The 9,432-nt window shown below is 46.2% G+C and overlaps 1 pseudogene; it reads left to right on the plus strand.

The window, feature by feature from the left end:
- The first annotated feature begins 58 nt into the window (after positions 1-58).
- The window catches only part of LOC135211271 (denticleless protein homolog), a 29,871-nt pseudogene continuing 20,497 nt past the window's right edge, over positions 59-9,432 (plus strand).

Raw genomic sequence — 9,432 nt, forward strand, 5'->3', positions numbered from 1 at the left:
CCTTCTGTGACTAAAGCTAACATTGGTTGAGGTTTCCACTCTGAACTTAGTCTGAAACATGAACCCATTTGGAGCTCAAAGATCAATTACGGATGTCCACCCTCGTAGCCCTCTCCAGTATCTTTTCCAGCAAGGACCCTCACTCATGCCATCTGGGCCAAAGCTAAGGATGACTGGAGGGGAGCCGAGACACTGGATTGGTTTAAGCATTGTAAGGTTAGCAGTCTGTAACCATCTCAGAACTTGGTGCAACATTGGCCTATGAAATGACAGGCATCCCCTTAACTACAACAGCAATGGAAGAAGAGACCGAGACTGCCTACCTCAGCATCCCTTCAGTTACTGATTCTGACATACCTTAAACCGATGAAGTCTGACACTAGTGTATCTAGCACTCATTATTGCAGTAACGGCTGCTGGATATGACACAAATACAATTTGTATTAACTGTAGAGGGCAAAATTGTTCAGTTCATAATACTTACATGGTATGTGATGGATGGGATATCATGCAGTGGAAGATTTTAGCTTCTTATCTCTAAGTTATCAAGGGGTTGACAAAGAAAGGCTAGTATTAGAGAAGACAATTGACGGCTAGTCAGGAATCAGATAGATCTATTCTATTGCTTTTCCAATTGTCTTTGTTCCCGCTATTTCTCCCATTCCAGCCCTTCTACTATTCTTCCTAATCCTGATCCCAGCTCACAGGTTCTTAACTCCAACACCATTGCCATGTCATTGGTACATTCTGATGGGACCTGAAGTTTTTTGGAAATTCTCTTATCATCCCAAACAGAGGGAAGGCATGAAGATCTTAGTTCAATGAGTCCTGTATACATGGCATCTCTTGCCCATGCTAAAGGATCTGGGACTGGTGAACAGAAAAGCGGAAGCCTGTGATTCTTGGAAATCGAGAAGAGATTCAAAGTGGGTTTGCCCCAAAGCTTCCGTAGGTCCAGGCATACCAGAGGATCTAGAGTCCACTCTGTGGGGATGACTTGGTGGCGTCTGCTTAACTGATCTGCCAAGATATTTAGTCTGCCTTGGACAAACCTTGTCACTATTTTTGTCTGACTTGCCTTTGCCAGAGGAGCAGGTCCCTCGCGGCTCTCGCATAGGGAGAAGGAATGTGGCCCCCCTTTGCTTGCTGATGTAGGCTAGGGCTGTCATATTGTCCAAGTGGACTGCTACTGTCTTCCCGGACACCTCTAGGGCAAAGACTTGCAACCCTAAGTGAAAGACTTTAGCTCTTTCACACTTGCATGACACTTTCTTGCTCTTGTAATCAGATGCCAGAGACCTCCTTGTCTCCCAGGAGAGCTCCCAGCCTATGTCTGATGCATTGGAATAAGTTCAGGCCAGGGTTCTGAACTAAGAGCAACTTCCCTTATAACAACCTGCTTTTGGCCGGTGCTGCTTTATCTCGTAAGTTACCGGAAATACAAAAAAATCTGATATCTCTTCTGTCCCAGCTGGCTCAGAGATAGAATTGAAGAACCTCTATGAAGTGTTCATAGAGAAACAATTTGTTTTATGGATGCCAAGGTCCCAAGGAGGCACATCCATTTGTTTGCCAAGCATGTCTGAGGGTGAGGAACTCTTCTAACGTTCTTGGGCAAGATTCCACTCTCTTGGGGGATGAAAAAGCCTGAAAAACTTGGAGAGTTCCATCAACCCCAAATATACTATCTCCTGAGAGGGAACCAGCTGGGATTTCTAGGAGATTTACAGGTAATCCTAAATCTTGTGCAAAAAGAAGGGTCTTGTGAAGGTCCTCTGTGCATTGTTCTTTCATCGTAGATCAAAGTGGCCAATATGAAATTTTCATTATTAAAATGAAGTTTTATTGTATACTTACCGAACAATTATAGAGCCGTGATTTCCACGAGCGGCAGGATACTAAATTCAAATTTAGCGCGTCGGCGTCGCCAACACTGGTGGTGATGACGTCATCTCCCTCCACTCGCGGGAGAACCAGGTACAACTGCCCAGGGTGAATCCAATTCTTCTGCCCGTCCGTCCACCTAAGGGGAGGAGGGTGGGTATAATCATAATTGTTCGGTAAGTATACAATAAAACTTCATTTTAATAATGAAAATTTCATTTTTATTGTAGTGTCTTACCGAACAATTATAGAGCTGATTACACATTTATGGGAAGGTGGGATTCAGTTGGACCACTAGTATTTTTAAATGGTTACATTTATTGCAATACCAGTAAACACTCAAGGTGTCTGTTGTACCTTACCTTGTAAGAGAGCTACAGCAGACTGTTACTGCCTCTGGTCGGTGCTCTTCTTACTATTGTAGAGGAATTGGAATTTGACCAAAGTTAGCCTCTACAGGAGTGGAATCCTTCCGTAGTTCAAGCGAGTCAAGGCTGACTGACGGAGGATAGTAACAACAAAGATTGCCCTTGCCCTGGGCTAAGACCAGAAATTCAATCATACAAAACATTTGTCACCAACACCAGATTTAAAAACATATATACCCAACCATTGTAAAATCTGACCTAACAGACTGGTGAGTATCCCAGGTACTCAGTACCCCAGCTTCCCTTGAACTCGACAACCTATTCAAGGTGAAAAGTTAGCATAGAGGTGACGACCCCTGTGCCGTTTCTCCCAACACCATGCCAGAAACCGCCACCGGACCTAACGTTTTACAATTCTCGAAAACCGTTTCTATCTCTTTGAGATAATGACTCGCAAAAACCGAATTCGATCTCCAGAACGTGCTCTGAAGAATCGAAGCTAAAGATAATTCTTTCTGAATGCTAAAGAAGTTGCCACTGCTCTAACCTCGGGTGAGCTTTTTAAACTCTCAGAAACGGAAAGACTTGTCGTTCTCGGACTGCGAGTGAGCTTCCCTGATAAGCTCTCTAATAAAGAACGATATAGCATTCTTAGAAAGAGGACGAGAGGGATTTTGAACCGAGGTCCAGAGCTTAGAAGATTGTCCTCTAATACCCTTAGTGGCAAACAGATACTGCTTAATAGCCCTGACTGGACATAAGAGCCTTTCTTCCTCCTCATGTCCAACCAAATCAGATAAGTTCCTTACCACAAAACTCCTCGGCCAGGATTAGAAGGATTCTCATTTTTTGCTAGAAAGGTCAAAGATACCGAAAATACAGCATTGCCTTGAGAGAAACCGACTCTTTTGTCTATAGCGTGCAATTCGCTGACACGCTTAGCAGAAGCTAGTGCAATAAGAAAGAGTGCCTTCTTAGTCAAGTTCCTGAGTGAAGCCGACTTCAAAGGCTCAAACGGTGGCCCCATGAGGAAACTTAAGCACCACATCTAAGTTCCAAGCCACTGTATCTTGCGGGAGCTTAGTGGTTTCGAAAGACCTAATGAGGTCCGACAGATCTGAATTGGAGGAAATATCCAAACCTCGATGTTGAAAAACCGAAGAGAGCATGGCTCTATATCCTCTGATCGTCGAAGGAGCCAGTTTCTTAGAGTTCCTAAGAAATAGCAGAAAATCTGCTATTTCTGTTAAAGAGGTCGCAGAAGTAGAGACTTTAGCACTTCTACACCACTCTCTGAAGATTCTCCACTTCCCTTGATAGAGTTTGTTAGAAGACTCTCTCCTACAACGAGCGATAGCTTCTGCAGCTCTTCTTGAAAATCCTTTCGCTCTGACAAGATTCCGGACAGTCTGAACCCTGTCAGAGCTAGAGCGGACAAGTTTTGGTGGAACCTCTTGAAGTGAGGTTGTTTGAGAAGCCACTTCTCTGGAGGAAGAAGTCTGGGGAAGTCTACTAACAACTGGAGAAGGTCCGGGAAACCACTCCTTTCCTGGGCCCATAAGGGAGCGATTAACGTTAGCGTTACACATTGCTGTGTCGACATGAACTTGTTCAGCACCTCTATTATTAGACCGAAAACGGAGGGAATGCATAAGCTTCCAGACCCGACCAATCCAACAGCATTGCGTCCACCGACCAAGCTAGAGGATCTGGGACTGGAGAACAAAAGAGAGGAAGATGGTTGTTCCTTGATGTCGCGAACAGGTCTATTGACGGTCGTCCCCAAAGGCGCCAAAGTTTCTGACAAACCTTGTTGTCCAAAGTCCACTCCAGAGGTAACACTTGCTGTTGACGACTTAACTCGTCCGCCAGGACGTTCATCTTTCCCGGAACAAATCTCGGGACTAGCTGAACCTTCGCTTCGTTTGACCACAGGAGGAGATCCTTGGCTACTTCGTACAGAGAGAAAGACTGAGTCCCCCCCTGTTTCCGCACGTACGAGAGAGCCGTGGAGTTGTCGGAATGCACTGCCACTACTCGACCTTCTACTAAGCTCCGAAACTGTCTGAGCCCCAAGAAAATTGCTAACAGTTCCTTTACATTTATGTGGAACTTCTCCCTTCTCCGACCAAGCTCCTGAAGTCCGTTGATTTCCCAGTAGGGCTCCCCAACCTGTGTCGATGCGTCGGAAAAGAGCTGTAGGTTCGGGAGGATGGGTCGTAAATCTAACCCTTCTTCCAACCTTGCTCGAGAGAGCCACCACCTTAGGTCCTCTTTTATTTGATCTGTGACAGGAAAGGTAATCGAGTCTGGTTGTGTCTTCCTGCACCAAGAGGCTCTCAGGAAAAACTGCAGAGGTCTCATGTGCAGTCTTCCCAACGTCACAAATTTCTCCACTGACGTCAATTTGCCCAGGAGCCTCATCCACTGATTGGCAGAACTTACCTTTTTGTCCAAGAACTCCTGAACTGTCTCCAGACAGCCTTGAACCCTCTTCGGGGACAGAAAAGCCCGAAAAACTTGAGCATTCAGAATCATCCCCAAATAAAGGATGCTCTGAGATGGAACCAACTGGGACTTCTGTTTGTTGACCAGAATTCCTAACTTTCTGGCAAGATCCAGAGTTGTTCCAGGTCCTTCATGCACCGACTCTCTGATTCCGACCGGAGAAGCCAATCGTCCAGATAGAGGGAGATTCTTACTCCTAATATGTGTAGCCAGCTTCCTATCGGGGATAGAACCCTGGTGAAAACTTGAGGAGCGGTCGCTAGTCCGAAGCAAAGCGCCCGAAACTGAAACACCTTGCCTTCGAACATGAACCTCAGGTACTTCCGAGATTCGCGATGTATCGGAATGTGAAAATAAGCGTCTTGCATGTCCAGAGAGACCATCCAATCCCCCTGTCTGATGGACTCCAGAACCGACCGAGTGGTCTCCATATGAAATTTTGTTTCTGGACATGCAAGTCAGGGCGGGCGCTCACATCCAAAACTGGCCTCCAGCCCCCTGATGACTTGGGAACTACAAAAAGGCGATTGTAAAAGCCTGGAGGAAAATCCCCTTCTATCTGTTCTATCGCTTCTTTGAGACAAGCGCTTCCACTTCTGCGGCTAGCGCCAGAAATTTGTCTGAGCCCGGAGAGTATGCCTGGAATGGAATTGGCACAGGTGAGAGCGAGGGAGGTGAAACGAGAGGAATACGATAGCCGAACTTGAGTACTTGCACTACCCAGGCTTCTGCTCCTCTGTTTTCCCATTCCTCCCAAAACAGAGCCAGCCTGGCTCCCACTGGTGCATGAAGAACCGAGCTTTCATTTGGAAGGTTTGTTAACCTTGGCCGAGGCCTTAGACTGAGGTCGCAAATTCGATTTCGGCCGAAAGAAGCGCTTGGGTTTTCTCCCTCGAAAAGGCGCTTGGGCCAGAGGAGAAACCGAAGGAACAGTCTCCACAGGGGCTTTAGGTCTCTTAGTAGACTGTGCCAGTAATCCGAAGTAGATTTCTTATCTAGCGCAGACGAAATTGACAACACTACATCGTCTGGAAAGAGGTTATCTTTCACAAAAGGAGCAAAACAAGAGAGCAGACCTTCTGTTGGACGTAACCCTTTTAGAAGCAAAGGGAGCACCAAAAGTTGCCTTTTCTTAAGGGTACCAAAGGCGATGAGCGAAGCTAACTCATCACATCCATCCCTAATGGATTTGTCCGCACAGGACAGAACACCAATCCAATCCTCCGCTAACTCCTGAGAAAGAGAAGGACAGTCTTCGATCTTGGCCGCTAAAGCGCCAATAGTCCAATCAAGGAAGCTAAAGACTTCCAAAAGTTTAAATTGATTCTTTACAACGTGGTCCAACTCAGGCGCTGTAAAGAAAACTTTCGCTGCGGCGAAAGCAGATCTTCTAGAGGAGTCGATTAAACTGGAGAAGTCTCCCTGGGAGGAGGCAGAAACTCCCAGAGAAGGAGCTTCCCCAGTTACATAAAACCTATACCTCTTACGAAGCAACTTAGAGGGAGGGTAAGCAAAATAGCCTTCCCTAAGTCTCTTTTACATAGACATCCATTTCTCCGTCTCTTTCAACGAATGTCTAACCGCTTTAGATAGAACAAGTTTTGGGAGGAGAGGGTCTGAAGTTTTCCTCCTCATCAAAACGTCTTAGTTGGGGAGCGCGGAGCCGCTTTCTCAAAATAATCTGGATAAGATACCAGAAGAAATCTAAGGAGACGTGAATAACACGAGAGGTTGATGGAATCCTCCTCCTCTACTTCTTCTTCATTCTCCGATACCGCCGAAGAAGTAGACGGAACTACAACCGGATCCGAAGGTTTCGAACCACCCTTGGACTCATTCATCCAGTTGGTTAAACATCTCTAACTGCTTGCGCAAAGGGCGCCAGAGACGAATCAAAAACAGTTAACGTAGGCTTGGAAGAGCCTAAATGTTTTCAGCAGGAGGCGGAAAACTACTTGCGCCTCGCTCGGAGCCGCCGAAATTCGAGGCGAAACAGGCGCATCAGGCGTAACAGACGTAAAAAGCGCCTCCAAAGAAACACCCTTAGAACTGCTAGCTACAGCGCTAAAACCACAATCTCTACTAGTAGATGGAGCCGAAAAAAGGCACAGATTGAGGCGACGAACAAGCCGCTAACGGCCGAGGCGCAACCCTACTCTCAGGCTCCTTATACCGCTTGACTGGAGGAGGCGAAGAATCGGCGCCTGAACGCCTCTTTAAGGGACGCGAAACGGGCGAATCTCGCCAAGAGCGCCGCGCAACCGGAGACGAATCGCTTGAATCATTCGAAAGGCGTCTGACCGCAACACCTTTCCAACGCTTAACCGAGCCCTGTTGAGGCGCCTGTCTGTGGGCAAATCCCGATCGACTCCCTTGGACTTCCGGTATGTCTTCTCCCCGGTGCGGGGGAGCTGGACAGTGACCTTTGTCTAGGAGACGTGTCAGGACAGACAGACGCACCCTCAACTACACTTACCTGAAGAGCTTTCTCCAAAACGTCTTAACTGAATTACCAAGTTGCAAATCGTATTCGCTAGTACCGAAAAATTTCTGATCTAACCTCGATTCCAGACTGGCAATGGTGTCGGAAGAAACTACACGGGAAGCCGGAGAAGCGGGATTAGTAGGAGGAATAGGAGGTGTAGTTAAAGGAGACATAACAATTTGAGGAGAAACAGAAGGAACAGAAGCATCGCAAGACGAAGCGGAGCTAAGTCTACTTTCCCTAAGCGCTGCTTTTCTAATTCTGTCTTTAGCTAATTTCGCCGAGTATGAACTAAAAAAACTTCCATTGAGAATCAGTCCAATCACTACACTCGTTACATGTTCGATCTGCTGAACAACCTGTCCCCTACACTTAACACATTTAGTGTGAGAATCATATTCTAACTTGGATAATCTAGTTTTACATCCTGAGATGCAAAACCTAACTCCCGACGGACTAGAATCCGACATGGCAACGCCTAAATAAAAAGCAAAATAACAACAACGCCAAAAAAGAGTACTTCACCAATTCCGAAGATCAATTCCACAAGAAAAAAAGCGAAGCAAAGTCATCCAACCGCACCGACCACCGATGTTCACCGGACGCCGGCAGGAAAAGAATTGGATTCACCTGGGCAGTTGTACCTGGTTCTCCCGCGAGTGGAGGGAGATGACGTCATCACCACCAGTGTTGGCGACGCCGACGCGCTAAATTTGAATTTAGTATCCTGCCGCTCGTGGAAATCACGGCTCTATAATTGTTCGGTAAGACACTACAATAAAACGTCTAAGTAAAGAGTGATGTTAATGCCCATCAGATGGAGCCACCCTGCATGGGGAGCTAGAACACAAGTGAAGACTTGCGATGTTGTCAACAGTCCTAAGCACGGCTCAAAACTTTAAGGCTCAGTCCTGGAACATGAATCTTTCATGTCTATTGTGACCATCCAGTCTCCCTTATGAAAAAACAGAAGATTTGAGTGATTGGTTTCCTTTCTGAATGAAGACATTCAGAGCACTTACATACAGGACCAGTCTCCATCCTCTCGAAGCCTTGGGGACTACAAACACAACTGTAGAAACCCTCTGATGTTTTGTCTGTAGTTGAATTCACCTTGCAAGCTCCCTCAGACTGATAAACTCACCTTGCAAGCTCCCTCAGAACTGCTAAACTCACCTTGCAAGCTCCCTCGGACTGCGTAATGGATGACCTTCAAGATCCAACTCGCTAACCAATGAGGAAATAAAGGGAAAGAGGGAAAGGTCACTCAATCTCTCAACCACGGAGCCCAGGGGCACAACACGCTACCTCCACAACAACTGACTGACACTACTGTTTCCAAAAAATCCTAAATTACATTAATCACACAAAAGTCTTCTACTATCTATCACTTTCTTGGAGATGAGGGCTGAAACTTCCTTTGAGAGAGCCAAAAACCTCTATGAGCCTGATGAATAGGCAATCAAGATGATGGGCTTCCTGATTAAGGAAAGTTTTCCTTGAATGGGATAGTGTAGCCCTCCTTGAGGACCTAAGACAATCCATTGTTCTGCCCCCTTCTCTTTCCACCTCCCAAACCAGGTGGAGCCTGGCACCAGCTGGAGCACAGAGGACATGATCTTCCTTTCTTGGAGGAAGGTTTAGTTGAGGACTTCTGAACAGACCGCGACGTGAAATGGACGTTTGTTCTTGGTCTAGGAGCAGCAGCTCTTGGTCACCCCAACACGAAAGGGCTGCGTCTCTAAAGGAGAGGTCGACTTCCCTCTAAAGTAAGAAGGTCTTTAGGGTGTCTAGAGGACTAAGATAACAGGTCGAGCCGATTTCTTGTGTAAATGCGAAGCAATGTCGTTAACCATCAACTGCAGGAACAAGAAGTCCTTAACTAGGGGAGAGAAAAGCAGCGCTGACTTTTGTAATGTTACTTCCTTAGTGGTATAAGAGCACCATAATTCTCTCTTCTTTAATATGTCCATTGTAAAAAGAGGCTAATTCTCAAGCACTGTCTTGACACCTTTATCCACACGTGAGCTTTTCAAAAATGTCCGAAACAAAGTCTGCAGGTAAAGTCAAACAGTCTTTATTTTTCATGCTACAGTGGCCACCAACCAGTCCAAAAAGCTGACTACTTCAAAGACTTTACTTTAAACAGATTGCAAAGATGGTTGATTTCGGCTGCAGAAAACATCA

The sequence above is a fragment of the Macrobrachium nipponense genome, chromosome 19 (assembly GCF_015104395.2).
Source record: "Macrobrachium nipponense isolate FS-2020 chromosome 19, ASM1510439v2, whole genome shotgun sequence".
NCBI classification, from domain to species: Eukaryota; Metazoa; Arthropoda; class Malacostraca; order Decapoda; family Palaemonidae; genus Macrobrachium; species Macrobrachium nipponense.